The sequence below is a fragment of the Corvus brachyrhynchos genome, unplaced genomic scaffold (genome assembly GCF_000691975.1).
Source record: "Corvus brachyrhynchos isolate BGI_N302 unplaced genomic scaffold, ASM69197v1 scaffold340, whole genome shotgun sequence".
Lineage (NCBI taxonomy): Eukaryota > Metazoa > Chordata > Aves > Passeriformes > Corvidae > Corvus > Corvus brachyrhynchos.
In genome coordinates this window covers 1808533-1830801 of record NW_008235987.1, presented here as the reverse complement: position 1 = coordinate 1830801, position 22269 = coordinate 1808533, and the positions used below count along the sequence as shown (strand labels likewise).

Sequence of the window (22269 nt, the reverse complement as noted above, 5' to 3'; positions counted from 1 at the left end):
CAGTCTAATGTAACTAGCTGGGGTATAAAGTAACCAATTTCTTTATTTTTTGAGAAAATTGTTCTCCTGGAGGTTGAAACACAAAACCAAGACATGGATGAAGTTATTTTTGTCCCAAGTCAGGGGAAATTAATGAAATAGCACCTCCCATTTCTGTTGACATTGGCCAAGGTTGCCAAAGTCCTCAGTAATATTGGGGTTCCCGTTATGGGGAATGCTGTAATAACAGGAGGGATTGGGAATATTATACTGGTGGGAATGTCCATGGCAGATCCAACAAGAGGAGTTAAGCTCATGCTGAACTTGAAGCAAATAATCAGTTGGAGTGGATAGTTACAGGGCTGTGATAAAATATCTCCTTACACACTGGATCGAATGTTGTGAGGAGAAATCGGTCCTGAAACCCTGACTGAAACACCAAAATCCATCAGCAAACATTGCCTGAAGAAAGGAATTCCTCAATAGATAACCAGGAGTGCATATTCATATTTAAAATGCTGAGTTTTCTCTAATTGACTTGATTACTTTTAATAATCATGATGTGGTTTTTAGGAGCCTCTCTTCCCTTTCAGTCCCAGGATGAAAATGTTGCTCAGTATTTTCCAATAATTCATCTTGTGCTTTCAGCTCCTCGAGACCAGAGCCATTGGTTCTATCAAACATGGCATTGCCACCTCCACGGGATGAATTTGGGAGGGAAATGGCACAGGGAGGCCAAAAATCCACAGGGAAACAAGGAACCCCTAGGTAAGAAGAACACATATTGTTCTTGGCCAAACCAGCCATTATTCAGCATCTATTTTTGATAAGAATCTCTGAAAATCCAGATTTTTTTGCACAGATATATTGGTTTCCTGCAGTTCTCCGTGGAGTCTGGCATTCTGCACTGCCAGCTCTGCACTGCAGCAAAAACTCCATCCCAAATAATTTGTCCAGTCAAGAGTAATCGCTCTCCATATTAATAAAAGTGGCTTGAAAAGTTCAATATGGGAGCTGAAATTTGTTTTAACTCCGTGTGGTTTTGGAAGCTGGAATTGACATTCAATCTCGTTTCTGCTACAAAATGTCTTTGACTGTGTAAGTGTGTAATTATACGCCTCAATATAATTAATTGGAGGACATTATTCTCTTCTCACAGAGAGAAGAGGGATTATGTGGAGTTTCATTTGGCTCCCCAAGACACACTTTCCTCAGAGTATTTCCAGTGTCTTTTTTTTTTAATTTAATCTCTGTTTATAGAAAACATACCTAATGAAGAGCCAGTTAAACAGGCATCAGAGGAGGAGGGATAATTCCAGCCCAGTTTCCACTGGTGTTTCCATGGAATAACCCCATCCATCACATCAGGGTGGCTCTTCAGGGATGTGAGGATGGGGATGGGTGAGGAAGGGGCTGGAATCAACCCAGGCTCTTCCCCCCTCCCATTATTCTCAGTGCCTCAGGGCTGGCAGGGATCCCGTGGAGGAGAGGGATTGGGGTGATGCAGCAATCCCCCCTCTGTGTTTGGTTTTCCCCCTCCCTCTGGATCCTGTGTGCAGGGAGAGCAGTGGTACCCAGCCAGGGATGCTGGGCCTGAGCCTCATCCTGCTCCACAAATCCCCAAATTCCCAAAGCGTGGCAGGATCCCCAGGACAAGGAAAAGCTGCACTCAAATTTGGGACAGAAAGAAAACCCCAAAGGACATCGCAGCACTGTGTGGCTCCTTCTCCTCTCCAGAGAGAGACCCCATAAACATTTCCCTTCTCATCCTCCCGATACCAAGTGGAGCAAATTATCAGCAGGGAGTGGAACCCAAAACCTGCTCCCTGAGGATCCTGTTAGGAGCAGACCTTGGCCCAGGAGCCCTTCCTTCCACATCCCATCCTGGGGTGCCCCCTCTCCCCCCCAGGCCCTGCACGGCGTCCAAGCTCCCTCATGGAAACAACCCCATGGCTTGTTTTCCACTGCGGCTTCATGCCGGATTTCAGGCTCTTATTTGCCTTTTCCTGACGTGTCGCCCATCACGTTCTGATTATTGAGAGTTTTCTTTTGAAGAGTTACCTGAGGTGAGGCCTAATTGGGCCAGGGGATGATGCCAGGGCTTGGGAACACTGCCAGCGCCGCTGGGGCTCCCGCACGGACAGCAATCCCAACCCTTTCCTGGCCTGATCTCAGATCCAGGCTGTAAGGGAACACCAGAGATAAAACCTGGGAGAGAGCTGGGAGCAGCAGTGGAGCCACTTCAATGCAGGGAGACCGGTCAGCCTTTAGTAGAATATTTAATATTCAATATTTAATGCATATCAAGTGTCAGAGTGCAACAAAGGAGAGGTTTCACGGCTCCTCACTCCAACCCTGGAAGAGTTTCCAGGCTCTGGCTGGATTTGGGAATCCAGTAGTGGCTACCAACACTATCCTTTAATGCTTCAATAAAATGATTCTGTTTATTCTGCCTTATTCTGGCATTGCAGGCTGGGTTCTGCCACCCAAAACTGCCCCAAGTGTGTTCCAGGGCGTGTGGGGCTGATCTCAATTTGCTTTGCTGCCTGCAGGGACTCAGTGGCACTGCTGGCATGGCTGGGAATGGCTGGCAAGGGCTTGGAGCTCTGGATTATCCTGTCATGTCCATGGATTTAATACTAATTGACTGAAAAGAGCAGGACACTGAGCTGGGGTTGGTGTCACTCCACCAATTCTCATTTGTTTTCCCTTCAGTTCCCACCTGCTTTCAGCTGTTTCTGGCTGGGTCGATAATGATTAAAATGTCAGGTCCAAAGCCTTGGCTCTTCCCAACAGATCCAGTTAAATGCTGCTGGAGAAACCACCTGATTTTCCTTCTTGTCTACCCATGTACCTATAATGGGTGTTTAACAGAAGCACAAGGGAGGGACAGGACTCAAATGCCATCACAATTCCCTTTCTGGACCTCGAGGACTCATCTAAGACAGAATTACCAGTGGTAAAACCAGTAAAATCTGCCTTGGCACTTCAGAGCACAAACATCAGCTAAACTTCCCCATCCAGCGATTTTCAGGAGATGTTTTAAATAGAACTATTTCATCAGGATGACAAGGAGATGGTGGGGGAAAAAATAAATTCTGAAAAGAAGACATTGAAACAGAGCTGAAAAGAGAAATAAAACATCGAATCCAGTTCGATTTTCTCTCGCACGACTTCTTTTCACTTCAAGCAAGCACTGGAGAACATTTTGATGTGGTCTGTGGGATTGTTCCCTCAGAGATGATTAAAAACAAATTCCCTCAGCCATCAGGGCTTTTGATACGATCGTGTTTTTCCATCCCATTTTATCAGCCCAAACGATGACTAAACTGGGAACCAGCGCCAGGGCGACCAAGCCTCTCCCCAAAAGCATTTTCCTAAGCAGAGGTGGCAGAGGCTCCTCCAACAACCTCTGAGTTTCCATTTTTAAGTGTCCAGCAAACCAGGCACGTGTGCACTCACACAAAAACAGAGGAAACCAAACCCTTTATTTACCATTTCTCTACAATCAGATGGTTTAGAGATTAAGAGAAAAAGAGAAGGGGGAGAGAAGGGCAGAAAATCACATGGGAGGGACGAAGAAAACAAAGCCACGTTTTCTATCTCGTCCTACTTCATTTTTTTTTGTTGGGTTTGGGGTTTTTTTTTTGCTGTTTCCAGCCCCATGTTGTGACTTTGACAAATGATGATGCGGGGAGAAGATTTATGTGGGGTCTCGGAGCATTAGCACATTATCACGAGCAAAACAGAGCCCTCGGCCCTGCTCTTTGGGGAGCCATTGGAAACTTTTTGGGAAGTGATCTATGGGCCCAAGGCCATCCCAGGGAATGCTGTGGTGCTGCCCCTGGATGGGGTCTGGGATAATGCCCAGGGAGAAGACACCGAGCACGGGATGAGGAATGGCTCCTGAAAACCCGTCCTGGAAAGGAAAGAGGAACCCTCTGCTCTCGGGGGAGCTGAGTGTTGAATGATTTAATGGCTACCTTTAGGAAGTGCCTTTTGCTTTATTGCTGCTTTTCTTTTTTTTTTTTTCTTTTTTTCCTCTTTTTTCCTTTTTTTTATTTAAGGCAAAGGAGCACAACGTCGGCTCTTCCCTGGTTTTCACCTCACCACCCCAACTCAGCACCCTGCAAGGCCACAGCTTGAAGTTGTCCTCCTAGCAAAGACTCCCGAGCTGTTGACAGAGGGTCTGATTGATCAGGACGTGCTGAACTGATCAGTCGTTGAAAAATAAACAACAAAAAAATTAAATTTCAATTAATTTGTTTTTTAAGAAATCCCTAAATTAAATACATTCGTGTTTGCTACAAGGATTTCTGAGTTCACTGCAGGGGGTTTCCAGTGCTGGCAGCTCCATCCTGGATCCCTTCTCCTCCAGAGCAGGGCTGCAGCTCCCAGGATTAAGCTGTGCAGATTTTCCACCGAGGTGTCAGAAATCTCATGGAAAACTGGTGGGATTTTCAGAGCTGCTGGAGGCATCGGCCCAATGCTCTTTATCCCCCTTCCCTGCCAAAACTCCTTTAAAATCCTTCCCATTCCCTGCCCAGGGAACTGTGAAAAACTCAATTTGCACTGAGTTGAGTTGCTGATGATTCTTTGTCCTCCTTGAACCAAATCTTGGATTTTTAATACTTCCCTAGAATTAAAATTGTCTTAAATTTGGGGAGTGAATATCAGCATTTCAATCACAAGGTTTTACCCTCCAATCTGCTTTGACATCCAAGAAAATCAACACAGAATTTGAAAGTTTGTGTTTTAATTCTGCTTCATCCGTAGCTGAAATCTCAAGGCCTTATTTTATTTTCCAGATTTTTATGATCTGAAATTCCAAGGAAGAATTAAATTTTCCGAAAGATTTAGCTTCAAACAACCAAAGCAGAGAAAATTTGCAATTCCAGAGGAATTTTAGACTCTTTTTTCAGGAATTTGTGTATCTTTCCTAGGGCTACACAAGTTTTAGAAGGCACCATAGTCTCACAGAAATTACTGAGAAACTTTGGGGTCCCAAGGAGAGAAATGCACATCAAAATTTTTTACAGGCATGAGAAACTGCAGAAAGTGTATTTTTGGCCCCTAAAAATTGGATTGATTAAATTGGTCTCATTGGAATCTCCTTTTTTTCTGGCTAAATATTGGTAATATAGGTGCCATCGCTGAAGAGTTAAGTCATTCATTTCATATCTACAGTGCTCTGAATTATCTGGACCTCTTGGAATGTCACCATTTATTTAGAGACCTAAGCAAAAAAGTAAAAAAAAAAAAAAAAAAACCAACAAATGGAATTAGCAGAAAATAATTAAAGTTTCAAGGGGTAAACTCAACACAAGAGGCTTCTTTATCACTCAGAAATCTGCTGCACATCCATGTTTTAACCAGAAATGCCCCTGAAGGAAGAAAAAAACCTCAACCACCCTCATTTCATACACAAACCACACAAATTAAACACATTTTATAAACAATGAGTGGGGAGAGCAGCGATTTCAGGGCTCCCCTGGAAGATTTGAAGGTGCCCAGAGATAAAGAAAACATTTTGGAGGCAATGACTTGGATCTTTTCAGCACCATTTCCAGGGCAGCGTGGCAGGATGATGGATGAGCCTGCAGCAGCCTCGTGACAAATTAGGGAATTTAGACAGATGTTTGATGCTCGGAGCGTTTTTAACTTGAAAGGAAATTCTGCTTTTCAGGTGCTCCCAAGTTCTCCGTGGAGTCTGGGAATTCAGTTATCTGGAGGACAGCAGATTTCTGGAAATATCATCAGAGCACCGAGCAATCCCTGCTTTCCCAGGCTTGGTATGGATGAAGAGATGCAAGTAAAATGCAGGAGGGATGGCAGGACAAAAATCAGGGATTTAAAACTGGATATTTAAAAACCTGGATATTAGGGATGATGGGATGACAACAGCAGTGTGGTCTCACTTCTCCAGGTGTCTCCTTTCAGGAGATGGAGCCTTTTATTACCTTTTAAATTTATTTGTTGCAAATTGTTCATTCCTGACATTTTACAGCTTGGGGGATTTGTCTGGTGCAGGCGTTCTCTGAGCAATTATTAATTCTCTGAATTAACACAAGGCCAACAGAAAACAGGGATTTTTTGGATTAAATCCCTAGCATGGTACAAACCTGATCTCCAGGAACCACTAATAATCCCAATTTCACCAACTGCCCGGTTTGGGAGCAGCCTCAGCATCCCAGGAGCAGCTTGGGGAATTTTTCCAAGTGGGAGCCCCTCCTTTCCTTCCCTTGGTATTGAGATAACCTTTGCTGGTGGGTTCATGGCTTTGCAAAAACCCACGTGGCAGAATCAGCTCCAATATTTTATCATGGATTGGCAGGGGGGGGGGGGAAAAGAGGGAAGAAAAGGGCATTTTCCCCAAATAATGCTGCTCAGTGTTGCCTCGCAGATCCCGGCCCGTGCCGCTGCCCTTTCCCTGCTGGACAAAAACAGAGCAGTGTTTGGAGAGAGCTCTGCTGTAATTGTGGGCAGTTCTATGAGGGGAAAAATAATGTGGTTTGTCATCAATCTCCCGGTGTGGCACACAAGGGCTGACTTGTTGAAATTTTGTAGGCTGTATTTACAGAGAAAACAGAGGCCTGGTGCTGTGCAGGGCCCTATCAGTCCCCAGGTCTGGAAGAACCATATCGGAGCAAAAGGGAAGGCTTGAATCATAACCTTTCAGGATAATCTAATCCATGAGGGAATGAAAATTGCTCTGCTCCTGTGAGCAAGATCAAAACCCGGACAATTTAATTATTGGGGAGTTATTTGTGGGTAGAGACACAGACTGGTTTGAGGCAGGAGCTGACAAATCACTCAGGTTGTTGTTTCACACAGCTACAGACAACAGGGAAAATGAAGGATGGATGCTTCCAGCCTTGGAAAATGCAGGATGGAGTAAAACAAGGTGATGGGATGAGGCAAAGGCAGTGAAAGTAACACAGGCCTAAGCTGAGCCACCATTCACAGAACATGGAATTATTGTTGTCATCCTACAGTGAGCAGGATTCAGATTAGGGGAGCATAAAGTTCATTACATTCTTCACTTCTCGTGAATGTGTGAGTTTTCCAGAAGGGGAGAGCAAAGGAAAGGGAGAAGAGAGGGAGAGAGGGAGAAAGCTGGGATAAGTCCCACAAAATATCCACCTAAAACAGCCAGCATGACACAGTCATTTATAAAAAGCACGTTTTGCTTTGGTTATCTTGTACACAGCTTTCATCAGGGTGCTGCCCTTCATTTCCACTTGTCTGTAAAAATTACCTGATGAAATGATGAATGGGTTTTTAAATTCAGTGTATGAAATGAAACAGGAGGGCCACGCTGGTAGATTTGGGACGGTTGTACTGCTACAAACTATTCACTTGTGAATACCAGCGACGGCCTCCTTCCTCCTCCTCCTCCCTCACTATTATTCCTTGGTTTAGTATTATTTTTCAGGCTGACGTTATGATGTGGAAGACCTTACATGAAGACACAAGATCCTACAGCAGCCAGAGCCCTGCTCCAGGTGTTTGAGACAGAACTGTCACATCTCCCTCTGTGCTCAGCGACACCAAAAGCACAAACACAGGAGAGGGGCTGCTTTGGGCCTCATTTTTGCCCTCTAAAAACCAGGCAGTTCCTCTGTGGCTGCAGGATCCACTCACAATCCATGGAAAAGCAGCTGAGGAGGAAGAGCCGTGCCTGGAGCAGGGTGTGGTGTTATCACCCTTCACCAAATCGTGTCTTAGGCTGAAGAAATCCCAGTTTATCCCAGCCTGAGCTGCACCTACTCCTCCAAACCAAGAGTATCCCAGCCTGGCCTTCCCTGGAACGAGCTCTCTTTGCAGTCCATGCTGGGTATTTTCTTTTTAATCTTGTTATTCTGCAGAATTAGAAACACCAGGAAAGGTAAAACCCTCCCCGTGCAGCAAACAGCCTCCTCCTGCAATCTGACCATTTTTCTCTTTCACCCAAATAATTCTGGAGGAGATTTCAAAATAAAACTGACTCTACCTCTTATTAATATTGCCAAATGAGTCACCCCCATGCATGGCTCTAATACATAAAAGGAGCATTTTCTTTTGCTTCCATAAAAATATCCAGAGGGCAGTGGCAGGGAGAGTAAATTGAGAAGACCAAAGTTAAACAAAACCAGTCTCGTTCACTTTCTGCAACTTCATTGTCTGCTTTGCCTCGTGCAGGAGAGGGAAAAAAAACCCTGTAGGTTTGCACTGAACAAGTTCTAGAGTTAAAGGAATTATCATAAAGGCCCGGTGGCTGTTTTAAATCACTCCCAACCTGCACACACAGATTGAATTTGCACTTTCTGCCTCCTTCAGACCATGGCAGGCAGCTGCTGCGGAATTGCTTGCAGTGCCACCCCCAAATAATTTGAAATTTGCCCAACTTTTAGGTCCAAATCCAGGCCAGATTTATGGGGTTTTCTTACTGAAATGGATCCGTTCATATTTGGAGCTGAGTTGCCTGGAGCCCACAAAATTCCAGAGAAAATTGACTGACCAGTCAGGCTGCTGTCCATAAAAGAGCTGGACAGAGCTCTCCAAGGCTGAACCTCCCTTTCACAGAATCCCTGGAACTCTAGCTCTGTTAAACCAGTGGCAAAGCTCCCACAGAGCCCCAAGAGTTTGGAAATGAAGGGGGAAAAAGGCATTTCTTTTATGATTTATTGACAAAATATTGGAGTTTTCAATCTTGCATTTCACTGTAGCTCCAACCATTACAAGTGAGAAATAAAAAATCAAAATTATCAACACGGGTCATTGCACTGGTTTTCAAACAGAAATGCTTCAATATTCAGGATTTTTTTTCTTTCTAAAGAGTCCTATATTCATCTCAGGGGAAAAAAAACAAAATTCTTTTCAAAAGGAATCTGGAATTATTGTTGTCATCCTACAGTGAGCAGGATTCAGATTAGGGGAGCATAAAGTTCATTACATTCTTCACTTCTCGTGAATGTGTGAGTTTTCCAGAAGGGGAGAGCAAAGGAAAGGGAGAAAAGAGGGAGAGAAGCAGAAAGCTGGGATAAGTCCCACAAAATATCCATCTAAAACAGCCAGAATGACACAGTCATTTATAAAAATATTTAATGGCGTCGTAAAATATTCCCTATATAAACCAGTTGTTCTGAGAGGATTATGAATGACTGGAGATCTCCATTATTAATTCCAGCCCTGATCAATTCACCCATTTTCCTACTGGCATCATTTTGAAAAGCATTTGAATATAAAATGAGCATTTTCCTGCCTGTTTATTCACCTCAGGATGAAAAAACGAGGCACAAGACAAGGAATTTCCTGGGTTTGCCCCACGGGGAGAGCAATTTCTGCTCTCCAGGCTTTTAAAATGAACCTCGGGGGATTCCATAATGAATTGATTCCCATTTTTAGTACCACAGAAAGTTTCTCCACTGTTTCATCCAAAGCCCATCAGGAACAATGGAAATTTTTCATTTCCAGTGTGGGATTTTGAGTAAGACCCCACGTAGCCATGAAATGAAGGAAGCTCTCTAAAATGAAGGAGAAATATGCCCAGAAATCATTTTTAAACTGTTCAAAATTTGAGGGAGAATAAGATGATTTTTTTCCCCCCTACAGGATTTTTAAATCCTTTTATGGATTCACAGGCAGGAATGTGATTTCCCATCAGATGTCAGAAGCTGGCTGGAAATGTCTGTACAAAAAATCTCATTTCTCTTATTTCAGTGACGCAGAATTCCTGTCATTCCAGAGGGAAGATAATCATTCTGCATGGCTTCATTCTGCCTAGAAAACCACCCCAAGAGATCCTGTTTGCCTTTTCAAAACCTGCTAAAAATACATGAAAATTAACAATTTTAAATGCATCTCCAAAAGTTCTTGACTTGGATTTAAAGAGTTTTGGGGGGGTCTTACAGCCCTTTGCTCCAAGTGCAGGAGGCAATGGGGTGCAGGCTCAATTATTTTTCATTTTATTTAAGGTTTTTCCACTCAGATTCTGTCTTCCCCCATCTGTTGTTCACATAAATATGTATATAAATAAATAAATATATGAATAGAAATAAATACATGTTCTGCTATGTCTGTGCATCCATATTCTCCTTTTCCAGTGCTGAGACACTTTTCAGCTTAGAGAAGCTCAGCCCCTCTTGGTTAATTCCAGCACCAGGCTCTTTGGGGATGGATTTCAGCATCAATCCCCGAAAGCCTTGTTCCCTCACCCAAGTCAATGATCGCATTATTATTTCTTCTTCTGTCTTTGAGGGGCTGATGAGATCATTTATTGTTTTTAAGGGTTAATAGAGCCTGTCAGGGTCTTTTTGCCTCACTGCTGCTGCAGGATCAGTAACAGCTCCCAGCTCCATGATGCTAAATCAGACCACACTTCCCTGAAGAAAAGAAAAGAAAAAGGGGAAAAAAAGCAAATTTAGCATGGAGAGAGGAGAAGCAGTTCAGTCTGGTTTAAAGGAAGGGAGGGAGGGAGGGAGCCAGGGGGAACAGGGACTAACTTTGGAGAGAAAATAACAAACTTTAAGTCCTGAGGTCTTTCCTCTATATTGAAAAGGCAGTTTGGAAAGGAAATTAGTAAAAACAAACAGAAGGTGCCAAGGTTTCTTTATCATACCTGGAGTAGGATATGCTGAATTCCACAAGGCCTCGCGCTGGCGCCTGGTGCTGCCTCGGAAAAAATGGTACCCAGGGCTCTATAAGATGATCTATTGGGACTTCAAAGTCGTGGCAGCCCCGTGTGGCACAGGATGTGCTCAATTAATTATGTGATTTTTAAATGACAGGGGTTGGGGAAAGTAAAAATAATATAAAAAGGGCAGGGGAAAAAAAAAAGAAAAGAAAAAGAACATGCTGAAGAAGAAAAAAAAACGGTTTTTAAAGAAAATAATATTAGGGGAAAAATGGGAGAAGTAAACTGAAAGGCCTTGTTGTCTGTCTGCCAAACAGCAGCAGCAGATAAGGGCCGGGGTTGCCGTGGAAACTCAGGCCCGTAGGAGACAGAATCCAATTTCAGAAACCACAAAATCAACATAAACGTGTGCAAAAATAAAAAGGTTTGTTTGGCAAGTAATGAGGAGAAGGCTCCCAATGTATAAAGCAGATGAACCGGGGTGACCTCGGCCAACTCTAAGCCATAATAATGACGATGTCCCACGTAGCTTTGGCACCTCTGCAAGGAGCAGGGACACGACTGATTCTTATCGTCCAATTGGCACCCTTCTGCTGGAACATCCAGCCCCCACCTCTCCATCCCTTTGCCCCTCTGCCCTAAATAAAAAGGAGTGAGGAAGGAGGAATATTCATTAAAGCCCTGGGAGTAATCTCCTTTTAAACCTCTAAAGAGGATTCAGAGCTGATGCTTTTAATTCAGTTTTCACCTATGTATTGTCCACCAACAGTGTGCAAAATCATTATATATAGAGGGAATTCCTCCTTTCTTGCCCTCTATGAGGCCAGAGAAAAGCAGACCTTAAACCATTTCCAAGTCAGGAAAATTTGGCAATTACGACTTTTGCAGTTTGCCTGGGAAAAAAAAACGTTTTAGTGGCTATCACAATACCAAATTTACATCACGGAAAGGACACCCCAATGCCAGCCACCAGAAGCTTCCAGCACTGTCGCTGTCACTGTTTGAAGAGCTCAGCTACACAGCCACGTGGGGTTTAAGCTGCTCTAACAAGAAAAGGGCTGGAGATGGAGGGGGAAGTGTGGGATTCATGATTTCAGTTTGTGTGTCCCCAATATATTTGGTTTGTGAGTGCTTTCATAAGCACAGCGACCTTGTCCTTCTCCAGCCCTTAATTTGGGGGTTCAGTTCATGTTTTACCCCCAGACTGATGGATTTTCTGCTGTTTCCGTAGAAGCATGGAATGGTTTGGGTTGGAAAGGACCTCAAAGCTCATTTTAAAGCCATGGGCAGAGACACCTTCCCCTGTGCCAGGCTGCTCCAAGCTGGCCTTGGTCACTTCCAGGGATCCAGGGGCAGCCACAGCTTCTCTGGCACCCTGTGCCAAGGCCTCCCCACCCTCACAGGGAAGAATTTCTTCCCAAAATCCCATCTAACCCTGCCCTACAGGCTCCTGGGCAGCACAACTGAGATCTTGGGCACTGCAGACTCCTGGGGACTCTCTAACCCCGTCTATTTTTGTCAGGAAAAAACCTCACGATAGAGCACAGAGGAAAGAGACTGAGGAAAACCTAAGCTGAGAAATATCAGAACATCCCTCATTGTTACAAATCATTTGCTTCAGCCAAATTCAGAGCAGCTTTTCAGCAAATTTGAGGGAAAAGAATTTCTGTGTCACTGCTCAAGCTGCAAGAGGGACAGGGACAGCCTAGGGTGGCCGTGTGGGGATTCCCCAGCACAATGTGGGGCCACAGCTGGGCTTGGCAGGGATTTTTCCCCTTCCCCTTCCCAAGACTCGCTCTGTCAGCACAACCCAGGGGCAGCTCGCTTGCCATCCGTGGGCCAGATTTGTCACCTGGCCTCTAATGTCCCCAGCAAAGGGAGCGGTGCCAGGTTCCCACAGTCGGAGCAAACACCAGGAGGGTTTGTTTGCCCTCGTCACCCGGGTGCTGCAGGGCTTTCCAGGAGCTCTTCCTCCTCCAGGCATTTCGTGTTTGTCCGTGTGACCCCAGGATCCGCGGGAGGGGACAAAGGGACGAGGATCCCCCTCACAGACCCCAGCAGCCTCCAGAGCTGAGGGATGACAGCGGAGCAGGCACGAGGATTGGGAATAAAGAGCTCTGTGTTCCCACACAGAGTTATTCCGGCCTGGACTTTCCAAAAGCGCCCACAGGGTTGGATGCGTCGGGATTTTTGCACGGTCAAGTGGGCCCCGCTGCGCTCTGAGGGCTCTGGTGCTCCCGGGTAATTATGGCCCGAGGATGGGACTCAAATCTCCTAAAAGGAGCTCCTAACCCACAAGCAGACACCAAAAATCAGTGCCAGCCCTTCCACGGAGCTCCAGAGGCCGGGAAAAGAGAATTGCTCCTTCTCTCCTGCACATTTCCACCAGGCCAAATATAATGAGGGCCTATATTTTAATGGGCAGCAATGTTTAACATTTGACATTAGGTAAACACGCTCTCCACGCCGCCAGAATAATTTCACACAGCCTTAGGGTGGAGCTTTGAAAAGCTGCTGGGTAATGGAGTTCAAACTCGGCTGTGCTCAAGGCTGGGACTGTTTGGAAAGTCCCACCCTTAATCTGGGATCGTTACAAACCTTCCCAGCCTGTAAATCTTTGGGTTTGCAAGAATGGTTCTACCAAAAAAATAAAACCCCAGCACCTGAGGTCAGATCTTGTGAGGGGTGGGGGTGTTCCTGAGGACAAGCAGTGATGTCACAGCAGGGAAAATTTCTATTTCTGAAAAAAAAAAGCCTTGGCAATACAGAGCCATGGAAAAGGACATAAAGAGCAAAAATACAGAGCTGAAATGTAAATAGGTTTTGTGAAATACGGCTCTGAGTTTGTCCATGTGCCACAAAAGGGCTTGAAAAATCTGGATATATTGTAATGTCTTTTTTTTTTTAATTTTTTAAGTACTTTAGCAGTCTATCTATGGCAGTTTAGTGGATGTCAGCAGCAGGGCTGGGTTTAAAATGATGGATATTTTAGAATGGAGCTATAAATCTTTCCAGGCTCACAATCGACTTCCTTTTGAAAAATGGGTGATGGCAAATGGAAATTTACAGTCGTGAGGAATCGTGTTTGGTGTCGATGCAGCAAACGTGCAACTGCTCCTTTTGAGGGGTGATTCTCCTCAGTGCCCTCAAATCAGATGGGAAAGATCCATGAAAAGGCATCCATGAAAAGGCATCCATTTATGCAGGGGATGCACTGACCCAGCTGATCTCAACAGGGATTAACACCTTCAAAATGCTTCTTAGGAAAACTTCAAATCGATTACATGAAATGATAAAGAATTTATTAAATAGAGCAAACTTTAGGAAAAAAACTGAAATTATGGGGGATTTTCAAGCAGCAAATCAACTTTCCTGAAGTGGTGCCTGGACTGCAGCAACTGAAAGGTCTGGGTTTGGTGGGATCAGAGTGAATCCAAAGCAATTCCGGGGTCAATCCAGCAGCTGCTCCCATTTTTCTGACAATGTTCACCAACATTCCCCGGGTTTTCCTGGGGCTCTGATTGGAGGCAAGAGGCAAAATGTGGGATTAGCAGGGCAATGAAAGCATCTCTGAGCTTCACCCAGCCTCATGTGGCTCAGAAATAACACCTGGGACATTTGGGAATGGGATACCAGGCCCTGAGGATGGCTCCTGTTGCCAAACAGTGACCTCGTCACAGGGCACTCCTGAGATGTCTCCTCCACTATTTTTCTGTACCAGATAATGATAATAAAACAAATTATCCTGAAATAGAATAACAGAGCCTCCTTAAACCACAACACTGAGAACCTGACTTGTTTTTCAGAAGAAAATTAAAGAGCCCGTTCCATGATCTCTTGCTGCCCATGCAAGGCTGAGCTTATTTTTCCATTAAAATTCTGCTGCTCTCCAAGCACAAGGAAGAAAAATGCCTGCAAACACCACATTTGTTAGGGCTGGGTGAGTTGGAATAAACTCCAAGTAGCACCTTTTTCTATTTAATCCATCTCCCAATGCTGTGGTGCCTCATTAGGGGTATTTTTCAGGAATGTAACAGCAAACAGAGGTGCTTCAGCTCTCCCTGACTCAGTTCCCAACCTGGTTTGGGTGATGGAGTTGGGTGGGTGCTGGGGATGTTTTCTGCCCCATGTCTCACCCCAGAACAGCACTAAGCTGAAAACCAGGCAGTAAAATGAGCTCTGTTTTTGGTGAGGTTGGTTAAGAGAGACAAAATCAATTAATGTCTGAGACCTCACAGGTTCCTGGAGGCAAATTGTTCCAATTACCAGCACCTGAGAGCAAATTAGGAGCAATTAAAAGGAGCAGCTGGGATTTCAGTGAGTTACTCTTGTCACTGTCATCTCCATTCCATTTTAGGCTCATTAAAAAGGTATTTTCCCCATTACATTTTTCTGTAACGGTGGCATTTTTCATTTTGAAATGAAACCACACTTTGTACATTTGGAAATATTCCCTGAAGCGGAGATGGGTGAGGGATGTGAGAGTTTTACACTGACTGTGGTTCAGGTTAAACCTCTGGAGGGGCTGTTGCTGTTACAAATTCCAAGAGCTGATTTGCCTGAGAAGGCTCTGGAAAATCCAGAGCTCTGTGCACAGCTTTATCCTTTCTGCAACACCTCTCTCAGAAGAAAAAAAGAAAAACCCATTTTTTCTCCATCATCTCCCCAGAAACAAAGCAACAGGGTTTGATTTTATTGGGAAACACTCCCACAAACCACACCAGAGTCCAGGGAAGTCTTCAGTCGAGGATCTTTGAAATATGAATTAATCCCACCTCACTCCAGTTCTCACACAGAACTTGGGAATTTAGATTTCAGTTACTCAGCATCGCCCAGGAAACAGGAATCCCAATCTTTGATATTCCCAAAGAGACTTCACCACCCTTAACTCATTCCAACCAAAAGGCAAATCCACTCTCCACAGCCTGGCACTGTCAGATCCAACTTTCCCCATCGGACCTTTCCCTGCTGTCACCACCCATTCTGCTCCAGGCCTTTTCCCATCTGCATTCCCAGATCTTTTGGCTCTTCCCCATTGCCTGCCCCTCAGTCTCAGGGCACCGCCTCATCCCAATGCTTTGGGTGCTGGGGTTTCCTTGGAGCTGTTTCATGGTGGAAGGGTTCCTGCCCAGCAGGGAATGTTCCAGGACAGTGGGAGGCGGGATCAGCCCCAGGAGTGGGGAGGAACAAAGTCACTTTTCTTGGATTTTACCCATGGATTGATCCAGCTCATCTCTTCCCCCAGTCACCACCACTGCTGAGTCCAAATCCCCTTGTAAAAGTAGGGGCAAGTCCCATCAGCAGCAAAGCTGAGCACAAATGTCCAGAGTGAAGGGTTTTTTTGGCAAGAGCAGCCACACCAAATCACTGCCCAAACCCATCCTGGTGGGGACAAGGCAAGGAGGAGTTGGTGGGGATCACAGAATCATGGAATCATTAATACTGGATAAGACCTTTAAGATCATCAAGTCAAACCAGCACCACCATGGCCACCATTAAACCACATCCTCAAGTGGCCACATCCACAGGTTTTCTGAACACTTCTAGGGATGGTGACTCCACCACTTCCCTGGGCAGCACATTCCAAAGCCTGACAATCCATTAGGTGAAGAAATTCTGGGAGATATGGCACTGTAACGGGAAAATGGAGAGGGGATGGGAATTCCTGTCTGGAACTGGGGTAGGAATGGGTTCCTGTGAAAACGAAAGCGGGAGGTGGACAAAACTCCTCCTCAGGGAAATGGGAAGGAGAGACCAGGCTGCAGTTCCAAGCAGGAGTAAGGAAAAGATAGGGAGAATCAAATCCACACTTTTCAGGGAGCCAGGACTGCATTTGTTGTTGGGCATTGAAAAGGTCAGGAGTGTCCCCAATGAAACACTGCGTGTCAGACTGGGAGGTGCCACCCAAGGCAAAAAAAGCAAATTAAAAAATAAGCCTCACACCCACCAGTCTGCCACCAAATGTGCCCTGTCATGCCGAGGGACTGGTGCAGGAGAGGAGGAGGAGAGGAAAGGAAAGGAAAGCAGCTCGTTCCAGCCCTAATAATTCTGATGATTCATCGCTCCGAATTACCCGAGCTCTTTGGGGACAGGAGCAGCAGGATCCTGCTGCTGCCTTTGGGATAATAAACACTCCTGGTAAACACTCCTTCCCCGGCCCCTAAATATCCACCTCACCCCAATAATGAGTCACAGCTCCCACCCAGTTCCCCCGTGCTCAGCTGTGCCACCCTTTGCCATCCCCGTGAAAGGCTCTGGGAAGCCTTTGGGATTTATTGGATAAATAAATAAGTTTGGGATTTATTGATTCAGATGGGGATGCCCAGGCACACGCACACGTGTGCACACTCACACTCACACACGTTTCAGTGGGAAATAAAGGGGTTTTTGGGTCTGAGGGAGCAGGGAGGGCTCCATGCCAAGGAAACGCCAGCGAGCGGCGCGTTCCACTGGAGGTGTTGACAGTGGATAATAAATCCCGGCCCTACCTAACATTTACAGGAACATTAGAAAATAAAGTGAAACGGCGTGAGCTGGTTCCCAGGGCAACCAGACAAACACAATAAACAGGCCTCAGAGGCAAGAGTAACTTACACCATCCTCCTGGGGCTCAAATATATCACTTTACATTAGCCTTCTGCTGGGGCTGCTCCTGAAAGCTCTTTGTTTTATTATTATTTGAAAAAAAAAAAAAAAAGACAAAAAAAGAAAAACTGGTATTTTCTTAGTGCAGATCGGCGTGAAATCGAAGAGTTCCTTTGGTTGCTGGTCTTTATAGGTCTTTTACTGCACATTAAAGCTCCTGTGCAAATAATAATGACTATTAATAAATCTTTATAAAGAACTGCGTCCCTCTCCTACAGAAGAATATTATTAATAAGGTGGCCAGAACCCAGGGCCTTTGCTGGCCCAATAAAAACCACTTTTCTGGGGTGTTTTTCCTCAATACAGATACAAAATTAACTGTCAAATATATGGGGTGGCTAAGCCAGATTTTTCCTGATTCAACAGCCTTCCTCCAGCTCTGCTTGTAACCAGACCTTGGGTTTGGATCTCGCTGTCACTAATTTTAGGGGAATGTCCTGGACCCAACCAGGTCACGGCAGCTCAGGCTCATTAAATCCCAGCACAATCTGTACAAAATAATGACATTTCATTCTAAAAATCAGCCAGTAAATCTCTCCTCACCTGCCTGTGCACATATTCCATCACTATTTTCAGATACAATCCCTAAACACGTAATTTTCGGGATGACACCGTCCACGAACATGGAGATGGGAGCAGGAGGGTGAGATCTGGAGAGGCAAAGCGGTCGTGATAAGTTTGGGAATGATGTGACAGCTTTGGGAATGCGGCCTTAGAAGTTCCTCAGCTTTTAAGACCACCCACGTGTGATTTATCCCCTGATGCATCACCAGTGCTGAAGGGACCAATTTTGGCCATTTCTCCCCAGTCCGGCCCACCCACTGCTGCAAACGTCGTGCTCCAGGCTCTCCTATTTATCCTCATTGAGCCACCTTTTTGTGGTTTTCCGGGATTATTTGGGCTTGTGCTGTCCCAGGATGGGCAAACACAAGGAGGCTCCAGCCTGGAGCCGTGTCCTGGTCATTCTGACTGGGATAAACTGGGTGAGTCAAAGGCAGCAGCAACATGGAACATGTGAATCTGGGAATCCTAAAAGAGGCAGCAGGATTCACTCAGTTCCTTTTCCTCCACTCCTGAGCCGTCCTTGTGGGAAGAGCAAGAGGGGAATTGCTTGGAAACAAAAGGGGGTGCCAGTGAAGAGCCCCAGATTTCCAACAGCACTCCAGCAACGCCTGGCAGCCTTCTCCATGAGCTCTCCAAGGTTTTCTGTGCAGCAATGACACTTGGCAGCACGGATGCCAGCCCGGCTGACAAGGGAAGGGTGGGGTAGTCACATGTTCCTGATTTCTTTGCCACATTTAGTTCCATCCTCTCCAGACTTCCACGGCTCTTGGGAGGAGTAACCCTGCCAAAACCGGAGCTGCTGTTGGGAACACATCCCCCCCTCCAGCCTGGGGTGTAAAAGCTGAGGAAAGGCAGAGCTGACAGAGTGGAGGTGGCTTTTTTTTCCCTTCTTTTCATGACTAAATCACCACCCTATCGATGACTAATTAGAATGAGTGAGGTCCAGATGGCCAGAGGCTTTAATGAGGCCAATTAAGGATCCCAATGTTTTCATACCGTGCCCGTTTTCCTAGAAAGACTAAGCAGCAATGGAGGTCCCACCTCCTGCTCCAGACCCAGGCCAGCAACTTGATCCTGGAGGACTTAATAAATAAAAGGTCAACTGTGATAAGGAAGAACCCAGTGTCGGTTTTCAGCAGGGAGGCTTCGTGTCCTGCCTCAGCCTCCAAGATTTCTGTCAAAGTTCATCCCTGAACACCTTAAAGCCCTTTATTGGGAGGGGTGTCCAGCTTCACTGTCTCCATTTGATGGGGTTTTTGCTGCTCCCCTGAGTCATGGTCATGAGGAGAGGAGCTGTAACACCATGAACCAGAATTTCCTATTTCTAACCTGGGCACGGAGCAGCTCACGAGGTTTCCACCCTTGTTTTGCAGGTTTGCAGGAGGGTGTCCAAGCAACTGCTCTGGAGTGTTTATTTGAGCTCCAGGAGCTTCCTGAGGCTCTGTTGTCCCAAGGGCAATTTCTGTCTGGCCACCTGAGGTTTGCAGGACGTCCATTCCTGCCTTACAACACCACCTGAGGGCCTGTTGTTTTTAACAAAACTCCCATGAAAACACTTGGATTTTACAGGTGGGCAGTGCAGGAGGAGAAGGACTTCATTGCACAAAAGGCAGGAAATCAAAGAGAAGATCCCCCAATTTTCAAACTCAGGCTGGAATTTAGCTGCCAAATCAACCCACGTGCTACTGTACTTCAGGAGGGAAGCAAACAGAATCCAATTCTTTACGGGTCAGCTATCTGAACCTTCACTCCCATTCTAAAATGCTCGTGTACAAAGACAACCTCATTCAAATGCTTCCAGTGGGGATGTTCGGATGAAAAGCTCCCAGACTTGCAGCCCCTTCTGCTTCCAAGGGACTTGAGGGATGCAAAATTTGTCTCGGCCCTGGGCTGGTCTGCAGGCACAGAATTTAAACATTGTTCTGTTTTATAAATGAAAACCCCATTTTTTTAAATCCTTCTATTCAAAACCATTTTATTAAAAAAAAAAAAAAAAAGAAAAACTAAACAAAAAACCAAAAAAAACCAGGTTTTTGGATTTTAATGATCCAGAGGGCTGGATAAAGATTCCATTTTAACATTTCCAATTTTAGAGTAACTGCACCTGATCCTCAGCTGGGTTTCAGGGTGGCTGAGGTGTTCCAGGACTCCTCAGGTGAGCGAGGTCTCTCCCCTGGGAACGGCAGCGCAGGAATGTTGTGCGTTCCAGAATGTCCAAGGGCTGCTTGGAAAGGAACACGTCTGAGTGCACTGGGCTGGATCAACCACAGACTCTGTGAGGTTTGTGGTGTGTCTGAGTGGAACAATGGCAGCCCCAGTCCATAGGAGATTTCCCGGATCTGGAAGGTTTATATGGATTATATACATTCCATGAAATACCCTGTGAGCTCCAGGAGAGCTGGAGGGCAGAGGGATCCTGGGATGTGTGGGAAATCACATCAGTGCTGACAGAATTCCTGCCTACGTGGTGGAAAACTGACCCTTCCCAAGTGTCCTGGGAGGTGGGGTCCCAGTCCTGGTGAGGGCCAGACAGTGACCACAGTGCAGAAAATAACAATTCTTGTGATAAGAGCTCTGGGTTTGGGTTTTTCCCCTCAAAAATCATAGGAATACCAGGCTTTAGGAAAATTGGTGCTCTAAAAAGTTCACCTTGGCTGCTAAAATTCCCAAGGAGTTCCAGCAGTGATTTAGGCCCCACTGGAGGCATCGCTGTAGTTTTCAACATGTGAGGGGCAGGGAACATCTGGGACAATGAACCCAAATGAACAGAAATAAATAAATCTGGAGGGAAACCCCTGGGCTGAGCAGGGGACACCGAGTTCTCCACCTGATGCTGAGGGGCACTTGCTTTCCTTCAGGACAGAAAGATGGGAATGAAGTGACAAATTTCTTGGTGGAGCTGATAATTTCATGGAAAACCTGCACCTGGCAAGGGGGCAAAGTGAATGTCTGAGAGCAAATGCCTGCCTGGGACGTATTCCTGGGAAAATGGGGATTTACAGGGAGAGGCAGGGAGCAAAAACCCACAATGCCCACGGGCCCTGAGGATGAGGGAGCAGACAGAGCCTTGCAGGAAGCACGAGGCCATTCCAGGGCAGAAAATTCTCCTGGGAATCTCTGACGTATTTTGGGGCTAAGCTGAGGCAAACAGGAAAAGGATTTAAAACAGGGCAGGGGAGAGACAGCCTAAAACCCCCGAGGTTGAGCTCCCTTTGTAGTTATTTGTGGTGCTGGGTAGGGTTTCACTTGTGGTTTCTATTCTTCCCCTCATCCTTAAAAAATGTGACGAATTCCATAAGGTTTCTGACCAGTCCAGCCCTGCAAAACAGCTGACCCTCCCCATTCCCACATCCCAGCTCCAAACTGGGCTTTCCATGCTGGACATCCAGAGTGCCTTGGGGTTCCCCAGCTGGTGCAAAGCCACCAGGCCTATTTCTCCATCTCTTTCATTCTTCCCTGATTCATTTATGTATTTATTCCCTAATTTATTGAATGATTAATTTATTATTCCACCTGCAGCTCCATGCAGCGCTCTGGGAGCTCCTTGGCCAGGCTGATTTTCGGGATGTTGTCTCTCAGGTTGCCTTCAGGGTTTGTTCCTCTCTCCCAGCTGAGTCTGAAGCAGGGACCAGAACAGCTGCTGGGGTGGAGTTTTCCCAGCAAGGACACATTTTTGGGAACAATTCAGCTCCCTCACCAGCTGCTGGAGCTGCCTCAGGCACCTTCTTCTCCTTTGGAAGGAGCAAAAGCACCTTGTGGACACTGAAAACACCAACCAGCATCAATCTGGTGACCTGCACCTGACTGGAGTCCAACAAAGGGATGTCTAAACACTTCTATTTCTGCAAAACTAAACACAAGAGCTCCCTGTGACTGAAAACATTCAATTATTGAATGATTATTTTTAAATTTTTTATTATGACATTATTATTATTATTATTATTATTACTATTATTTTAATTTTTATTACCTTTAATCCAAACTTTACAAAAGGACAGATTCTGAGTGGATCCAAACAAAGCCATTTGGAGCAGCAGTGAGGGGGCACTGAAATGGTTGGGAGAGTCCATATTAATTATTCCCAAATGAAATTACTTTCATTTGAGATGTGAGTTGAGTATGGAACAATTCCCCTCACTCTCTGTGAGGTTTTGAAACGCCACGGAGACAAAGAACTCTCCACAGTGAGCAGAAACATGGAATCTGTTCTCTTTTTGAGATGAGATCATGGGGAGAAGCTTTCCCAACAATAATGTGGGAAATCAGCGGGCAAATCCCTCGGAGGGAAGCAGAGAATCCCTCGGTGTGGAGGTGTGGATGGTGTGGATGGTGTGGGTTTTGTGGGATTGTGTGGATGGTGTGGATAGTGTGGATGGTGTGGATGGTGTGGGTTTTATGGGATTGTGTGGATGGTGTGGGTTTTGTGGATGGTGTGGGTTTTATGGGATTGTGTGGATGGTGTGGAT

The 22269-nt window shown here is 45.6% G+C and overlaps 1 long non-coding RNA gene across 1 annotated transcript; it reads right to left on the bottom strand.

Moving 5' to 3' along the window:
- Positions 1-3596: 3596 nt before the first annotated feature.
- On the bottom strand, positions 3597-10802 carry LOC108445738. Its single transcript, XR_001860695.1, has 2 exons — positions 10580-10802; positions 3597-10343 (listed from the first exon to the last, which is right to left on the bottom strand). It is a non-coding gene; the product is annotated as an uncharacterized LOC108445738 (long non-coding RNA).
- Positions 10803-22269: the final 11467 nt, after the last annotated feature.